This window comes from Gallinula chloropus (assembly GCF_964237585.1).
Source record: "Gallinula chloropus genome assembly, chromosome: 5".
Taxonomy (NCBI): Eukaryota; Metazoa; Chordata; class Aves; order Gruiformes; family Rallidae; genus Gallinula; species Gallinula chloropus.
This window is the reverse complement of record NC_140090.1, coordinates 66,874,492-66,892,902: the sequence shown is the minus strand read 5'-3', so window position 1 is coordinate 66,892,902 and position 18,411 is coordinate 66,874,492. Positions and strand designations below refer to the sequence as shown.

Below are 18,411 nucleotides of genomic sequence, written 5' to 3'. Positions count from 1 at the left end.
TGCAGGCAGTACAGACAGCTCCCAGCTCCCTCACTTGTCTGCTGAGCCCAGCAGCTCCTGCCGGACTGCCCTGTGCCTCCCAAAAGCAGGCTCTGTGGAGACAGGGTGGCTGCCTCCAACAATTGTTCCTCCTGATTAAAGCCATGTTCCCAATTTCCATCCTCATCGTTCGCCAGTCAGTCTGCAGCTCCCACCTTTGCCGGCAGGGACGAGGAACCTGTTCATACCCAGCACCTTGCCCCAGGAAGGCACTTCATCTCCCCTCCCCTCCTCTCCTCTCTGACGAGACATGTTAAATAAATAGTTTCTCTGCAAGTACCTAAGCAGCCCTGTCTGCAGTCATGGGGCACTCGAAACAAACTCTCTGCTGCACCTGTGCATGGAACAAGCCCTTCTCTGAGGCTGCATTAAGCAGCAAGGATGCAGGCAGTCCTGCATCCCTTGGCCACTGGCCCAGAGAATGGCTAGGGGCACTTTTATTTAGTAGTAGTAGCTGAAGCAGGCAGGGATGGCAGGAGACAGAGCAGCAGGTCCTGGGGAGCACAGAGCTGTGTCGAGGAGACATGGGACTGGAGAGGCACAGGCTGCACTTAACACCCCAGGGGGACAGGGAGAGGAAGGACCAAGGGAGGGGGTTGAGATACAGCTGTGCTCAGAGCCTGGGTGCAGGTAAGGGGAAGAGCTCTGCCTCAGTGTTATCCTCTCAAACTGAGGAAAACGTGATGCTGCCTGAAGCACCCAAACAGGGTGGGCTGGGGAGGGAGGGGATGAGCACCAGGTGAGAAGCTGCAGCCCATCTGTGAGCCAAAGAGGTGATGTGAAAGCAGAGGACCCTGCAGAAGCAGGTGAGCTGTGTTGCTGAGTGTGAGATGGGTTTTCTAAGGACAAAGGGCATCAAGGCTGAATGGATTTACTTCCTTTATCAAGCAGGAAAAATATTTATCTCCACTTTTTAAATTTACAGCTTGACAAGCTGTGTTTATCTCACATTGACTCCTTGGAGTACCGTGGGGTAGATAAGGTGAAAATGAGAACCATGGCCTCAGTCACACTTCAGAGGAAGAAACTGGGTGAAAGAAAAGCACAAGGGCTGCCCTGGAGCCTTTAGGATGAGGGACCCCGAGTCCCCTCTGCCAGATGAGCAGGACAGGGGTCTTTTCCAGCCCCCCACACCCACGCAACGCAGGCATGCCCTGCGACCGGCTGCATTCCGCACCGCCGCTGCAAGGCAGGGAAGGACAGTGCCTGGCAACTTTGGTCCTTTCTTCCAACCCAGGGACTCTCCACCCAGACCCACAACGTCCTCCTTCGCCAGGTGTCACCCAGCCTGCAGCCCGCCTCTTCTTCCTCACCACCCATCCTGGCAACCTCTTCGCCTACGCCATGGGCTCTTCCTTTGCCGTCGTTGTGCGCAGCACCCGGAGGTGCCCTGGCAAGGAGGGAATCGGTTGTTTTGCCACCATGACGGCTTCCCAAGGCTGCCCAGGAAGCGTGGCGACGGGGTGGGCCGGGGCAGAGCCACACCTCTGCTGCTGCCGTTATAAATTCAGGCTCGGTGGGGGAAGATGGCTGCCGCTCTTAGGAGCTGGGCTTACAGGCAGGTAAGAGGAAAGCAACCGCCCTCTTTGCAAAGGTGGAGAAAAAGTTGTGCTGGGCTCTGCCTCTTGGCAAAGCCCCCTGCTCCCAGCCCTCCTGTTGCAGCTGGGGTGAGAGAGGGGATTTTTTTTTTATCCCCTTTGTTATTCAGCAGAGCAAGGGGAGGAGCTGGGCTGTGTGAGAGATCCTTGCTGACATAACCCTTCCCATGCAGGGCTCTGGAGAGGGGCCAGCTTGTACCTGAGCGTTTTTATTCAAACTAATCCCCGGCGCTGCAAATTGAGAGCCATCGCAGCGCCAGGTAGAGCCAGGTGAGACGGTTGCTGGAGGGCGTTTTCTCCCGCCCGCGTGTAGTAAAGCAGTCTGGAGGTACGTTGTTTATCGCTCGCCCCGGGAGTGTGTTTTGGAGGTACCGCAGCTCATTCGGTGTGCCAAGCCTGCTCAGCCTTTCTGGGTGGTTTTGGGAAACCCTCGCTCAGGAGGTGTTTAAGGAAGCTGGCTGTGATTGAGAGGCGAACCCTTGCTCCTCTTAAAAGTGCGGGTAAGCTGTAGAGAGAAGGGCTGGATAGCAGATGCTCAGGGCAGGCTGGGCTGCAGCCTGGTATTCCTGGGTGAAGAGGAGACCAGGTACCACCTGGCCAGCCCCGAGCGACCCCCGGATGCCTTTTCTTGCCCTTCACCGAGTTTGGGAGCAGGCCCCAGGAGCCAGGGAAAGGAGCTGCTTCCCCGGTGCTTGTCAGGTCAAAGAAAGCAGCCAGCAAGCAGTAAGTAAGCAGCAGTAAGGGCTACTCGGGGCTGGCTCCAGTGCACCAGCTGCCACCCACCACCACCGGCTGTGGTGCCTGGTTTTTCCTCCTCCTCCTCTCTGTCAACGGCTCCTCTGAGTCAGAGTTCTTCCTCCCTGTCTGTCTGTCAAGCCCTGTGCCTGGGGAGGGAAATCCCACTCCAGATAAAGCTGCTTTTCCCACCCTGGCCCCGAACCATGCAATAAGCTTTGTTCCCCCCTTGACCCAGCCGAGCGAGATCCCTGTCCGATGCTGGGGAAGGTGAGCGAGGCCGTGGGGGGGGGGGAAACGACTTTCACTCCTCTGGTACAAGGCCAGGAGGTGCAAAGTGCAGCTGTTACTGCAAAGCAACCCGGCGTTGCTGGCAAAGGCCCTGTGCCAAACAGCGTGGGTGCCAAGGCGCGCAGCCCCCTCGGTGCAGCGAGGACTGGGTGGGAATCGCCTGCGCTGCCATTGGGAATAGATACGGTCTCGATAAAAGCACCTGGCATGACGCTCCTGATGAGTTCATGCAAACACTGGGTAATTATCCCTTAACCTCTCCACCAATAAGTCCTAATTAATTGCCTCTGCCAGGCAGGTAAATGATAATCGCCTTGGTTTGGGAGGTAGCTAGTGGCAGCGATCCCGTGCTGCATGAGCAGGCCTTCCTGAGTGGCACTGCACGCTGCCAGCCAGCCTGTCGGCTGCACAGCCACTTCATTAAAGGGCAGTAAATCAAAGGTCAGCACAAATGGCACGGTGCTGTGCCACGCCAGGGTGCGTTGCTGCCTGGGGGCTTGCCAAAATTTCTGTGCTGATGGCAGAGGAGGCTCAGATCTGCTTGGTTTGCCCATGACCCTTCTTCTGCTGCAGAGGTGTAAGCAGAATTTGGAGACCTAAGGGTAGTTCAAGGCTTCTGGCATGTGGCTGCCCACCTTTGCTCCCACCCAGCCCGGATGTGCGGATGAAGCGTGCAGGGGTGTGCAGCCTTCCTGGGGGGTCCCGCAGGTGTTCGGCCTTCTATGCTGGGCACTGTGCAGAGACTGGATCTGATTCTCACTGGGACATGTAGGTTTGCTTTGAACATGTCACATGGTGCCCACACACCAGGATGTCCTAGGCAGGAGTGTGATTACGGGTGCTTTGGCAGTGGGAGGCAAGCAGAAGTCCTGGTCTGTGTCCTGCCAGCGGTATGCATACGTATGTGAGTACGCTGGGGACTGCAGTGGTGTCTGCCAGCCCTAGGGCAGCAGCATGCCTGGTTTCAGCTGGGGGTCAGGCAAGTGATGTGCTGAGTGGGAGGAAGAGGGCTATTCCAGTTTTGCAGCATAAACTTTTATTCCCTGGGATGCGTTACTGACTGCTTCTTTCTTTGTCTCTCTAGTGAGGATGCAGCAGAGACAATAGCAATAGACTCTAACAATCAGCCGAAGTCTCCACTGGAAAAGTTTATGGTCAGACTGTGTACGCATCACCAGAAGCAATTCATTCGCGTGCTAAACGACATATACACTGAAGTACAACCAGACTCTGAAGGCCAGCAGTCGTCTGAATCCGAGAGCATGGAAGCCTCTACTTGTGGCTCTGGTTGTAGCCAGCAAAGCACTGAAAATCAGGATAAGGGTGCTACGTGTACTGAATCAAAGCCCCCTTCTTCCTTGGACCCAGGACAGTTGGGGTGTGATGGCCCCCTGCATGTTACAGGACAAGTCCCGAAGCAGCCAGCGGAGCTGAAGCCTCTGGACAGGGCAGAAAGCTCCAGTCCTGCTTTGAGAAGGGACTTCTCTGAGCTCCCCATCACCAGGCTTCGTTCTGCTAGTCCAAAGGATAGCTCCACCCAAGGATACCTCAGCACGTTGAACTCTTCCTCTTTGAATTTCCATCATGCCGCAAAGACCCCAGAAGGGCAGCAAGCTGCTGGACACGAGCAAGAAGCCACTGTCAGAAGGTGCGAGGACAATAAAGAGCAGCTAGCAGGTAAGACTCTTGTGGAAGGTTATATCTCGGTCAAAGTGGCAAATGTGAACGGCAGTGAGGACAGCTTAGACAGCTGTCTGGGGTCCCAAAAGACCCCTTTCAGAGCTCTGCCGGAAGAGTCCTGGGATCCCGGCTTTGCAGTGACCCCCCCTCGCAGAGCCGACAAAGAGAACACTTTGCAATGCAGCTCGAAAGCATCTTTGCACCAGGACTTAGACACAAAAGAACAAGATGCGAGACCAAAGCAAGAAAACCACCTGCATGCCGTGGGCAAGGGTAAGGCTGGCTGCCACCTGCACCCGGCTGACAAGGGCCCCCTCGACAAGTCCAAAGAGGGCTGGCTGCCCGCTGGTGCTGCACCAGCCGCCCACCGGACCCCCGTCGGGCACTCCCGTGCCAAGGCAGCCTCCCTCAGATCCACTCGGAAGAGCAAAAAGGCGTCGGGGCTGAGGATCAACGACTACGACAACCAGTGTGACGTGGTTTACATCAGCCAGCCCATCACCGAGTGCCATTTCGAGAGCCAGCGGTCGGTGTCGTCCCGCAAGACAGCGAGGAAGAGCACCCGGGGGTACTACTTCAACGGGGAGTGCTGCGAGCTCCCGACTGTCCGCACGCTGGTGAGGAGCTCCCGGGTGGAGGAGAGGGGGAGCAACCCTGCACTGCGAACAGAGACCCTCGTAAGCGCTAAGCCGCCCCTGGTGCTCTCGGTGGGGGGGTCAGCAGGGGCAGGACGGGAAGGTGAGAAGAGGGTTTCCCTGAGGCTCCTGGCTAAAGGGATGCCAACCAGCCAAGAAACAAAGGAGAGAGCTGAGCTGAGCACCGTGCAGCCCCGGGATACCCGAGCACTGCGGTCAAGGGAAGCCACAATGGCCATGCCCTTCTTCTCTCTCTCTGCTCCACCTAGCCCCCAGAAAGAGGATAGCTTGACTGTCTCACCGTCCCCCAGCTCCCCTCCCGCCGAAGGAGGGGGGACAAGAGCCGGAGACAGTGTCCCCTGGGAGGCTGGTAGCAGCCTGGACTCCCCCGGGGACAGCAGAGGCGGTGGGCAGGCTGCTGATGCTGCTGCCCTTCCTGTCTCAGAACCACCCAGCGGGGAGGGAGGTTGCCCAGGCTCTGACACACAAACCGGTCCGGTTTGCCCCACCAGCCCAGAGCCAAAGTCCCCCGTGCAGCCCTCTGCCACTGCGGATGCAGCACCCCTGGCCCACAATGATGCCGGGGATTCTGCCCAGCTCCCAGGGGCAGGAGACACAGAGCCCTGCGAGCTGTGTCCGGCAGAGCCTTCCCCACGCTCTCCAGGCCAGCAGGCTCCTGATGAGCCCCCTGCTACTGAGGATGGGGAGACCCCCCCTGAGCCTCCTGCCACCTTGCAGTATGCGGACGTGAACAAAAGCCTTGATGCTGAACCAGAAGCTGTGCTCTTGGGCATGGCGAGTGATGGCTCCCTTGAGCAAGAGGAGCCTGTACCAGCCAGCACAGCCCTCCCCGAAATCTCGGAAGGGGAGGCAGTGCAGAGTAGCGGCCCAGTGGGTGAAAAAGAGCTAGTTGAAGGGGAAACGCTGCCTGAACCCAATGGCTCAGACACTGCAGGGAAAGACTCTCTCTCTTTCAAAGACAATCTCGACAAGAAGCGAAAGAAAGGCAGGAGAGTGCTTGTGGCATCAGACCGGCGTCTCCGAAGCCAGCAATCCCAGTCACCCGCTGAGGGCAGCGCTGAAGACGCTGGTTCTTCCAGCTCTGTGCAGCTTCCTTGCCTTCAGATCAAATTCTCCAAGAGCCCTGATGCTAAGCGGTTCAAGAGAGAAGTGCACCTGGATGGGGCAGCAGAATCCGTGCACTTCCCAAACGACTGCTTCCCCAATGCGCTGCCCAAAAGCAGCAAGGGGCCAGGCACTGACCAGGCCCCAGAGAGCATCGCTGAGCAGGGGCCAGCTGAGGAGGACAGTGTCACTACCAGAGAAACCTGTAAAAGCATTTTAGTGAAAGACACTGTGGCAGAGGAAGACAATTCCTCTAAAGATGACCCCCCTGTCAACAGCAGCCAGAATCAACCAGGTGAACTGCTGGAAATCGGTGTCCAGGCTGATTCTGAGAAGGGGAGCATTCTCCTCCCTCCAGAGAGTGGTGTGCTTGCAAACGATGCTGAGCAAGTGGATGTGAAGCCAGGTGACACCAGTGCAAAGGACGAGGAGAGCCCTGACATTACCATGGACATGGGCAAGTTGGAGAGCTATGAGCCCATGGCCAGTTCGCCTCCTTGTCCCAGCAGCAGAGGTGGCATCAAGAACGTTCCAGGAAAGGCTGCAAAGCATAAAAAGGTCTCCCTGCAGTTTTATAACTTAAGGCATGCGCCTGTACCTGTGGAAACCACAAAAAAGAGCACACCAGCGAAGGAGTCTATGCAAGCAGTCCCCAAACCGAGGGACGAACGCAGTTCAGGGAATGACGACTCCCCGGCGCTGGAGGACATAGACATGGCTGACAGCAAACCAAAGTTCATGGAGTGGTGTGCTGAAGAGGAGAACCAGGAGCTCATTGCCGAGTTCAATGCCCAGTACATGAAAGTTCAGAAGGGCTGGATTCAGCTGGAGAAGGAGGTGCAGCCAACCCCCAAGGTAAAGAACAAAGCTGACAAGCTGAAAGAGATTTGGAAAAGTAAGAAAAGGACACGGAAAAGTAGAGGTTCGCTAGAAGTGCAGAAGCTTTCTCCTGTCCAGATGCTGTTTATGAAGGCCTTTAAGCTGTCCGACATCTGCCAGTGGTTTCTGGAGACAACTGAAACCAGGTCTCTGGTAATCGTGAAGAAGCTCAACACCCGTCTCCCAGGGGAGATCCCCCCTATCAAAGTCCCCATGCAGAAATATTCCTCTTCCAGTCTCTACCCCAGCTCACTGCAAGCTGAACGTCTGAAAAAACACCTTAAGAAGTTCGCCGCCACTACCCCGGCTCGAAACAACCTGAAGAACCAAAAGCTTTGGGCCAAAATCCGGGAGAACACTGATAAGGCAGAGGCTGAAGAATCCACCGCTGCCAGCCAGACATCTCCCACCAGCACCGGCACCGAGGACCCGAGTGAAGACAAAACCATCCAGCCTGCCCCCAGCTTGCCCACGCAGGCCAGCACCCGGATCCTACGGAAGTACTCCAACCTGCGGGGCAAGCTGCGAGCCCAGCACCGCGTGAAGGCGGAGAAGAAGAGCGATGGCCCGGGTGACCACCCATCCCTGGAGAGCAAGCAGAGCCGAAAGAGCGTGTGCATCAACCCACTGATGTCTCCAAAATTGGCCTTGCAGATCAAAGCAGACGCCTTCCCAGCTAAATCTCCATCGGTTGATGGGATGGGGAAAGGGCGGAAGGGGAAGGGCAGGTCCCAGGAGGACCCCTCGCCCAAAGCTGATCTTCAGCTCAGCAAGAAGAAGAGGACGCTGAAGGAGAGCAGGAGCACCCAGGAGCGCTCTGGCTCCTCCACCAAGGACAAGCTGCCTGCCAAGAAGGCCAGTAAAATCAAGCATTCGGAGGTCAGCACGAAAGCTCCTGCCACCCGAAAGCAGGCTGCCATGGAGAGGAGCAATAAGCTGGCTAGAAAAATGTCTTTGAAAGAGAAGAGAGCCCCGAAAAGGCAGCTGGAGCAGGTGCGGCTCCCCGTGCGGAAGGGCAAGGAGAACACGAGCAGGCGGGCGGTGCTGCCCCCCGCCCATGAGGAGCTGGCCAAGTCCCTGAAGCAGAAGCCCCTGGGCGAGTCCTCCACGCGGTCGCAGAAGATGGCCAACAAAAAGCCCAGCGGGGGGAAGACCCTGACGAGGTCCATGAAGAAGATGCAGGAGAGCAGCGGGTCACAGGGCAAGAGGAAGCTGAGGGCAAAAGTGGACTGTTCACACAGCAAGCGCTCGCGACTGGACCCAAAATAGCAAAGAGCCGGTAGCCATGTACAAAACTGATGTATAGTAGTAACCCTTTACCATGCATTAACTAAAGCTGCTTTTATAAGCTGTAGCAAGCCTTTAAAAATCCGCAGTTAAAGGATAACGCCCGTGATTTTAGGCATCAGCAGATGTGGCTTGGACAGAGAAGAGGTTGGCCTGTCTGGCTCTGCTGTTCAGAAGGAAGTTTCTGCAGTTTGAACGTTCCTTGGGTGTTTTTTTAAACTTGGAACCAGGCAGTTTTAGTTAAAAGTACAGTGCCTTATTTATCACTTTAAAAATAAAAATAAGAAGCTCGTCTGTGTGATTTGGAGGCTTGCGTTTTATACTTGAGGCACAAGCACTTGTACTGTAGCAGAAAGAAAACCACCTTCGTGCACATGAAGTAGCTTTCGGCAGCCTTTGGGTGCACACAAACATTTCCCTTTCCTTCAGAGTCCTCCTTCTGTCTGTCTTCTTAGTGGCATTTAAAGCAAAACCAAAACCATTTCCCATCAGCGAGGGAGAAAAAGGTGCATCTGTCCTTTGTCGGTTTGTTAGTAGCAGCTGCTGGTGTCCTGTACTGTTACCTGCGTAGAAGTATTACTGAGCTACTGGTGTGTGTACTGCTGATGGTTCCCCACTGCGCAGCCCGTGGGGTGGGGAGGCCCCGCTCAGGGCGGGCGCAGCGGAGGTGTTGCTGTGGGTACAGGGCTGCCGCACCCACTGCTGCTGGGCGGGCGTGCTGGGCTCTATCCGTCTTTATTCCTTGCTGGTGAATCGGTCCCGCCATGCCCTGCGTTTGGACAGATCTCCTCCTCCCGTTTTTGCTGTGTTCGTGGTGATTTCTGTGGTCTCTGGTGGCAAAGCAGCCTCTGCAGCGCTGAGGTTTGGATCTCTCCCCTTACAGGGGCTGGAGCTCCTTCTGACGGTGGTGCTCTGCACAAGGGGAGCCCTGGCCCCGTGCTCCTAAGCCAGGATTTGCAGGTGGAGTGGGGTTCAGAGAAGGGACTGACCTACATTTGGCTTTTTTACCATACTTTGCATTTCATCCTTTGGCTAGCAAGGCACGGTTGGTTCGTCCTTGCCTGCGCCTGGTGCTGTGGAGTCTGAGAAGGGCCTGTTAGAAGCACACGGCTGTGCTGGCTTGGCTGGGCCAAGATGCTCAGCGGCTGAGAAGGGGCTGCTGCGGCCTGCGCTTGGGGCAAGGACCCCAGTGCTCAGCCGCTGCATCCCCATGGCTTTACTTCCACGTTGCCGCACAAAGTCTGCCTGTGTGAATCCCCATGCAAGCCTCCTCCCCTGCAGCAAGCAGCAGCGCCCGAGGGGGCACCACATGGGCACTGGGGTCACCCAACCTTTAGCAGCTGCTCGCCGGCCCTTGCTTGGTGCCTTGTCCCTGCTCAGAGCCAGGCTGCGGGGCCGGCCACGCTCCAGCCCCGGGGGCAGAGGCTAGAGGGGGCTTGGATGCAATGGGAATTGCTCCCACGGTTGGCATTGAACTCCACCTCCCAAAGCCTATGGAGTGGAAGTGGAAAGCAGATGATAGTCGTTAAATCTTTCATTGTACCCGTTCAGAGGAAGAAAGGAGGCGTTTGAGACTCACACGCCCTTTGCAGAGCACCTCTGGCTCTCTTGCAGGTATTCCCTTCCCCCAGCGCTGACGCACACGAGGCTGCGGCACATTTTTCTCTTACTATGAAATGGCTGATTTTAAAAAAAAAGAAAAAAAAAATAATAATCCTTTCCCTTTCCTTTGAATCACGCTAGAATAAGTTAACTCTCTGAACAGCTAGGAAGTGATTAAATCTAGCCTGTCAGTCCCTGTACAGATTAATATGAAGTTATCTATTACTTTAATTTTTACTGCATGCATTAAATATGTCAAACATTCCGTCAGAAAAGATTTAAAAGCATTTCAGGAGAGGTGCAAGGCAGGAGGGCACCCGTGGCAGTTAAGCAACTGATCTCTGCCTTTCTCACAGGTTGTCTTTCCCTCTTGCTTCTCCGTCCATATTTATGGCCCTCCTCTAAGCTCTGTCTGGGGCAGCCTCTCCGCAGAAATCCCCCCCCTTCCTTTCCCACCCGTCTCCATCACTCCTGAAGTGCCTGTGCCAGGCACCACTCACTAAGACCACACCTCGGGGCTTTCCCTCTCTCTTGTTCTCCTCCATTCTTCAGCTGCTGGTAAGTGCAGGCTGTCCTGCTCTCCATCTTCTGCGCTTCTGGGAGCAGGAATCTCATCAGGATCAAAATCTTGACCAAGCAAGTAGAGGCTTTCTAGCAGGGGTGCTGCTGCTCTAGCCCCCCCACCCCCGGCTGCCATCCTGTGCTCCAGGGCTCCACCAGTTGGCTCAGGGTGACCAGGTTGGGAGATGGAGAGCATCACTCTGGTGTGGGAGTGGAGCAGCATCTGGGCGTCCATCCCAGTTCCTTGTGCACTGCTCGGCTTAGGTGGTCAGCACGCTGAGGTTACCGGCAGCATCCCTGCCAGGCCTTGATTCCAGAGAGGAATGGCTGGGACCTATCACAGGGAGAAATCCAGGGTGCTGGAAGTGTTCAGCAAGGCCTGGATTTCCCATGTTTGATCTGGCACATCCTGCACAAAGGAAACACTCACAAAGTCTGTGCAAAGAGCCTGCACAGGATGGGAGCGGGCCTGAGCCTCGCAGTGTGAGTCTGAATTTCTGCACCCCTATTAAAACGGGAAGGTAGAGGGTGTTTGTGTGTCAAGGTGGGGCTGATGAGAGGGTTCCAGGCTGGGCTGGGGATTGTTATTCTTGTCTTCAGAAAGCAAATGAAGAAAAAGCACTTAATTCCAAGGGGTTGTTGGGGTGTTTTTTCAGAGAAAGCCAGGTTTACAAACAGTAGCCCCAGACTGCGGCCTGCGACCAGCCCCGCCAGGCATACTGCGCGTCCCTCGTGGGCACCTGGCTTGGGTGGGCAGGTGGCAGAGCAGCACCTTGGGCATCTGCAGAGACAGGGAGCAGGGGGGTTGCAGGACATGCCCAGCCAGACTGTCCAGGCAGGGGTGAGATGGTCTGGGACCTTCCCTGGCTCCCTGCTCCACTCTGTCCCTGGGGTTGGTCCATGCTGGGCTCTCCCCGGCCAGGCATGGAAACCCTGCTCAGTGCTGCTCTGCCTTTTGCTGCCTCCTTATTAAAAAAACCAGAATTTTGAGGAAAAACAGGGTGATTGTTCTCTACTTTGTGCTGTTTGTGAGGAGCTGGCAGGAGCGTTTCCTCCCGCAGATAGATAGCTTTTATGGAGAGCAGGCATGTTTGCCAAGGGTGAAGCCATTACCTGTGGCTGAATTATTGCAGCACAAACTTGGGGCATGGCCTCCAGCCCACCTCAAGCTAGGAATGTTGGTGCTTTGGTATAAAGTCTCTGAATTTCAGATTCCTTTGGGTTACCCCAGAGGTGAGTTAGGCTAGGGCTTGTCGTCATCTCTAGAGAGGTGTTAAGGCTTTCTGCTGAGAGGGAAGCCCCAGCTCCTTGCCAGGCTGCTTTCCTGGCTCTCACTGCACCGGGACATGCAGTCTTTGGCCCCTCTGCCTCTCCCTGCGCGTTCTTCACTTGACACACCAGCAGTTGCATCCAGGTCTTGCTGAGGACAAGATCTGCTTCTAACGTGCTTTGCATTTGCTTTTGTGAGTGCTGTATTTTGGGGCAGGAAGGAGGAATGCGGTAATTTGCTAGGAAATTAAATTTCAATTTAATTTGCTACCAAATGCAAGGGTCTGGATGTGAGGTGACCGCCTGGCAGGCAGGCATTGCTGGGGTAGCTCCATTTTCTCTATCAGCTCTCAGCTGTTTGAAATTCTTCTCCTTTCCCTTTTTTCCTGATCAGCCCTGATGCTGCATTACCCTCCTCCCAATTTACTTCCCAACTGCCTCCCTCCACACACGTTTCAGCTAGAGCAGCACACGTACATAACCTGTTGCTCATTATTGGTGACTTGGGACCTGCACTTCTTGTTTCTGCTTGTTCTGCAGTGAGGCAGTGGCAAGGCGCATTTTTGAGGCCCAGCCCCTGCTTCAGAGCAGCCAGCTTCCAATGAAGGTGGCTTCCCTGCAAAGCAAGGGATGCTTGGGGAGCTGCAGACCACCTTAATGAGTTGAGGGAAATAAGCAACACGATTTATCGCCTTATTCCACGCAGGCATCAAGTGTGTTCCTGTCTGCTGGGGTGCAGAGCTGCCCACTGGCACTACCACAGTGCCATCCTCAGCTCTGCAGCCTCATTGCACTCCTCCTCCTTCTCCTCCTTCTCTGGGCAGCTCCCTGCTCTGCCGCTTCAGCTCCAGATTTCAGCAGGAGTGCTGTGCCACACACACCAGACCTCTCTCCTTTCCCTGACTTTGACTTCCCTTGCTGCCCATTTTCTTGTCCTGTTCTTGAAACCAGTCTCTATCCCAGCTCCCCAGTCCGTGTACCCAGTCCGTGTAGCCTCTTCTTAGCTCTGCACCTCCGCAGATGTCCTTGCTGTCCCTTTGCTGCCAAACCCCCTCTCTCATTTGCATCAGTCCCTTTTCCTCTCTCACCTTGGTGTCGGCAGCTCTGGGCCTTCATACTTCTCATGGTCAGGAACCATGCACCTTACCTAACCCCTGGGAAGAGCTGGGTTTGCCCAGCTCATTTATCTGTTGGGGGGGTTGGAGGAAGAGCAGTTTGAGCCCAGGATGTAGCTGTTAGGTTCTTCTCTAGCGATGGAAGCCCTGGGAAGGGTTTCTCTGCTGATGGGGCGCGTGCACTATATCCAAGGTGGTGTCTCTGTGTTTGACTGCGTCGGTGAGAAGCATTTGCAACAAGCCTTCTCCAAAGAGCTGCTGAGCTGACGCTGATGCTTTCAGCAAACTTCCCATCGTGCTGCCGCTCATCCTCCATGAGCCGGGAGAGTGAGATGAACTCGTCCCCGCTGCTTGCCGTGCCCCTGTCCCTCCCATGCTGGGGGACCCAGGTGGCACTGGACCAGGCAGGCTGCCTGAGCCGCCTTTTGCTGGCGTGCGGATGAGCAGAGCTGCATCCCAGCCACTCTCATGGCACCTCGAAATGCTGGAGTTTCTAGAAGTGGCCTCCCAGGAAACAGAGATGCATCCTCAGAAGGACACGGAGGTACCGCTGCCCTACTTTAACCGATGGACATTTTCTCTCTCCAGCTCATATTCTTTCAGCCTGACAGCTGCATTCCTGGTCGAAAGCAACTGGGAAAGCCGTGGCTCCCAACCCCCCGCAGGCATGGGCCATGCCTGGGGCAGCAGGGACATGCAGGCTGCCTTAAGGCTTAGGCTCTCACCTTTCTGACACTGATGGTCATGATGGAGAAGAGGACTGAGCTTCAGCCAAGGCGTCCTCGGGTCCTGTATGGCCAGGGAGCGAGGTGGGGAGTAGGTCCCCCTGCCAAGGAACGCCACTGCAGCTTTTCTTGTAGCAGTAGGTTTTGTGAGCAAACCACGAGGCTACGATGTCCCTGCATCACACGCGTGTCCCCTCCCCATGTGTTGTAGCGTCCATTCGGTCCATCCTTTAGCTTGGTGGTTGTGAAATGAATCCATCTGTTCTAAGATGTTCTCAGGAGTTCTTGTTTGTATTAAGCTCACCCCTAGGCTTAGCAGAAATTACAGTCCCCATCCTTCCTCCTCCCCTCCCCGTGGACAAGCCCTCTCTTTCATGAGCACTTCCACCCCCTCCCTGAAGGATGGCGGGGGGGCAGCTGGCAGTTTTGATTCAGGGCATGTTGGCAGCTTGGGGGCAGCCAGAGGAGCTGGGGGGTGGCCGGCCGGCGTTTGCGGCGTGGGTCCGGAGGGCTGGCGGTCCCTCAAGCTGCGTCGCTAGCCAATGTTTTCTAAGTCTGTTTGTAAGAGTACCTAATTTTAAAATGAAATGTGAATATATATTATGTGTAGGTGCCATGTAAGATAGTGTTGTGCTAGGCAGCAGGATGATAACCTACTTTTTAAGCATTTTTGGGGCAGGAAAAAGCATTTTTCTCTCACTTCATGGTCACAGATCTAATATTGTAAATAGTTTTTTAAGATATTTATTTCATGGGCTTTCCACAGGTGTTTGTTCTGACTGGTGTGTCGGTTGGTGGGGCTGTATCACGCAGCGTACCACAACCAAAGGGCTGGCCGTTGGGGGCTGGGGGGGGGGGAAATGGGGTGGGATGGGATGGGATGGGGTGGGGTGGGATGGGGGGAGGGCGGTGGCGGTGTTTGGGTTTTATGTCACATCCAAGTTGAAGCATTAACTCTTTCTCTTCATCTCATTTTAATGATGTCAGACCTGGTCGATGGCCACGGTCCCTGGGGGAGTGGTAAGCTCCCATGGCCGGCTGGGATGGCTGTTCCCCAGGGTGGGGGGCACTGCAAGCAATAAGATTTGTAGTAATAATGTTTGCTTCGATGGCAGGGGCTCTCGGGGCTCAGGGCCAGGTGGGAATAACCCCACTCCCAGTGGGGGCTCAGTCCAGCATGGGATGGGGTGGGGATAGCTCTTGGGCTGGAGATGCCCAAGGAGCTGTCCCCAGGGATGCAGGAGGTGGGGGCTGCCGTCACCTCCAGGGAACACCCCCAGAACGGCTGGAGTAGGGTAGGTAGTTACTGGCAGCAAACTCCTGCTGGCACATTGCTGCAGCGAGCGGCTGCCTTTGGGGCTCCTGCGCTTCCTGCGGGTCGGGGTGACCCAGGGAGTGCCCCGCTGTCTCCCCTAAAGTCCCAGTGCCGGCTCCAGAAGGTCAGGTGTGTATTTGCTTGCCGTTCCACCATTTTTATTCTCCTTCTAGGGGAGGTTCGAGGTCATTTGGTTGTTTTTTCACTGAAACCTGTTTGGATTGTTCTTCTTATTTTTCAACCCCCTTTTTGCCTGGAAGCATTTGCTGGCTGTGCCCCCCCACCCTGGCTGGCTGTGTGGGGCAGCAGCAGCAGGGTCACTGCTGCTTTTATGGTGCTGGGTCTCTGACTTTGGAGGGTGGAGCGGGGCGAGCGGCCGGATCCTGGCCCTGCAGGACCCCCTCACCAGCCCCACGCTTCCTTCACCCTTGGAACAGGTGTGTGGAAAAAAAAAATTAAAAAAGAAATTAAAAAAAAAAGAAAAAAAGAAAGTGAAAAAAAAAAAAGAAAGGCAACAACAATCTGGTAATATTGACTTAAGATGCTCAACATTTAACTATGATCTCCACCCTGATGGCAAATGTTTTTCCTTCATCTGTGTCTGCTTCCCCGGGAGAGTTTTGTTTCTCTGTTTGTTTCTGTCTGAATTTTTGACACTGAGCTGAGAAGTCCTCCTGTCTGGTACTGTATGTCTGAGCCTAAGCAATGTGAACTGTGCAGACCAGTGGGCAAGGGGAGCCAGTGGCTGCGCCAGGGAGCGCCGTGGCTTGGGACGGCATTCCCGGTGTCGCTGGGAGCGGGAAGTACTGCGTACCGAGTTGGGAAAATGAACTGTCTGCTGTGAATTCTTGGTTGGAAATGTGGAGAGGGGTTTCCATTAGATGATGTTTACATACCTCACCTGACAAACCTTTGAAAGTGTATATAAAAAAAATAATAAAATTATATTAAGTTGCTTTAAATCAATATGTATAGCTATAAGAGCTGGGTCATTTGAACTTTGAATATGTATCAACTCTCTAAATGTTGACATTTTGTGAACTCTGTGCTCCTGTCTTTTATTTCATCCTGGCCTATGGAAGAAGTCGTGTTCTTGTTCCAGATAAGAGGTCCCTGACTCGGATCTGAACTCCTCAAGGATTCCCACCACCTTGTTTTCTTTTCTTCCTCCACTGTCAATATTCACCCTATGAGCTTTCTAAAGGTCCGTATTTTATTGCAGCTTATTAAACGTTTCTTTGATATCAATGCTTGTTTGGTGTGATAACTGGGGAAGGGCTAAGGGGAGTGAGTGCACTGGGCGGGGGGGGGGGGGGCACAGGCTGGCACCCTCCAGGTGCGACCCCTTCCTTTCTGGAGGTGGGGGGATATAAATGCCCAGGTGATGAGCTGATGGTGCTGCTTCCTGCAGCTGTTTTGTGTTCGTGCCAGGCAACCCCTTGATGCTGCCAGGTGCCCTCTCCCCTTCCCCAAGGAGTTAGAGGTGCCCAGTTACCCCCAGGGCTGTTCCACCCCTGCAGCAGACACCTGGCCCTGCACCTTCTCAGGCTGCCCCACACCCGGCCCAGGCAGTGACAGCTCCTTTAGCAAGGCATCGCAGGGGTAACCCCATCTCCCCCCCAGAGCTGAGGCCTCATCCCGGGGCTCCGTGTCCCAGAACCTTGTGGGCGATGCTCTGCCTGGATGTGGCTCCAGGAGCAGCAGGTTGTCCCCCACAGCAGGACCAACATTCTCCAGTCTGCGCCACCTCCTCACATGCCCAGCAGCTCCTTAGCACCAGCTGCCCCCCTTCTCCCCTCCAGGAAAGAAGAGGCCGAGCCTCTGAATGAATAAATGTCATGTTCACATGGAAGACAACATAGACAATACCAAACATCTCCTAAAACAATACAGCCTCTGCCAGCGGAAGGATGCTGAGTGCCTCCCTCGCCAGCCTAGTACAAACCAGCGTCTTCAACAGTGACACACACAAACCCCACGGGCCAAACAAAGCCACCGTCATTTTTCCTGCCCAGTAGCATCTGTAAACAAAAAGAAAACATCATTTGTTGACCCCGAACATATAAAAATACTATAACAAAATGAAATACAAATATATATTAGAATCTGTAAGTATTCTGTATAAAGAGATACTTTAGCGGTTAGCTTACAGCAAGAACAGAAACACAACACAACCAAGCCCCGGGCAAAATGAGACGCATCCCGACTCCTCTGTGTGGCAGAGGGGGCTCCTGTGGGGAGGGTGCTTGTGGCAGAAACACATCCCCGTGGTGCTGGGAATGTCCCGGATGCCGGTGGTGAGCAGGGATGGTGACGGCACCCACGAAGCTGGCTGTACCCGGCAGAGACGCCCGGAGCCCGGCCGCAGCTGGCGGTGCAGACCTGGAGCCGATGCGCTGGAGCAGGGAGATGGAGAGACCGGGGGGGGCCTGCAGCCCTGAGATGAGTTTGCCCAAGTGATGTGGTTACAGCCTGTCCAGCCACGTGTGGTGTGTTCCAGGTTGAGTCCCCACCATCCTTGGTCCCCAAGGGTGTAGAAGTGATGCTGCAGAGGCTGGGGGTGTGTGGTACCCCGGCACAGGCACCCCATGCTGCACCAGCGCTGGCCTGTGCTCCCATGACAGCCCAGCACATCTGGTGTGGGCCCAGGCACCAGCACCCAAGTCCAGGAGCTGGTGGGACCTGCGTTGGTAGCGGTGACATCCCCAGGCTTGCAGGACTGGGCATTTTCAGCCTCTTCAAATGGCCCCAGCACCCACAAGGCTCAAGCCCGGGCACTGGGCACAACAAACCCGCACCCTGGCTGGCCGGGCAGACCCCTGCCCGGCTCACTGGGCAAGTGGGACACAGAAGACCTCAGTTCAGCTGCAGAGTCCCCCAAGTGCTGAGCCTGGAGGAAAGGGGTTCTTGTACTACGCCCTATAGCTCCCACCTCTGCCCAGAGCCACCTGACTGGGCTGGGAGCATTCAAGACAGGACCCTCTCTGCATCATCAGCACAGTGCTGGACCCCCCAGATGTATCTGTACCCCACTGCTTGTGACCCACTCAGTGCTCCTGGGACCACCCTGGTCCTGGTCCACCCAGTGTAACCGCGACATCACCACCCTGGGCTGGAGCAGTTCCCTGTGCACCCCAGGAGCCCAGCCCACAAGCACAGCCCAGGGGTGCTACCAGTGGGTCAGGCTGTGGCCACAGAGCTGGTGATGTTATTTGGGGTGCTCAAGGCTCCAGCACCACAGCCACAGCACTGGGGAGCTGCTCACTGTAGGGGCCATCAGGGTAGTGACAGGACCTCAGCAGAGCTGCGAGGGGAGAGGAGCCCAGCTCTGGGCTCACCAGACTCTGCAGGCCTCTGCCAAGCCCATCTTGCCATCAGCCTCAGCCGCATCAGGCCCCTCTGCTCCAGCCTCAGGTGTTGGAAAAGCCCCCAGCTCACCCAGCTGGATGCAAGGGCTGGGGCTGCCAGGGAGGGAACACACAGGGGGACATGGGCACTGCCCTCCGTGGCTGCTGGGCTGCACCGGGGAAAGGCAGAGCACCGCAGGGAGCAGCT

At 55.5% G+C, this 18,411-nt stretch overlaps 1 long non-coding RNA gene across 1 annotated transcript; it reads left to right on the top strand.

Annotated features, from left to right (window-relative positions):
* Positions 1-4,248: 4,248 nt before the first annotated feature.
* On the top strand, positions 4,249-16,104 carry LOC311192270. Its single transcript, XR_014617325.1, has 2 exons — positions 4,249-4,340; positions 15,030-16,104. It is a non-coding gene; the product is annotated as an uncharacterized lncRNA (long non-coding RNA).
* Positions 16,105-18,411: the final 2,307 nt, after the last annotated feature.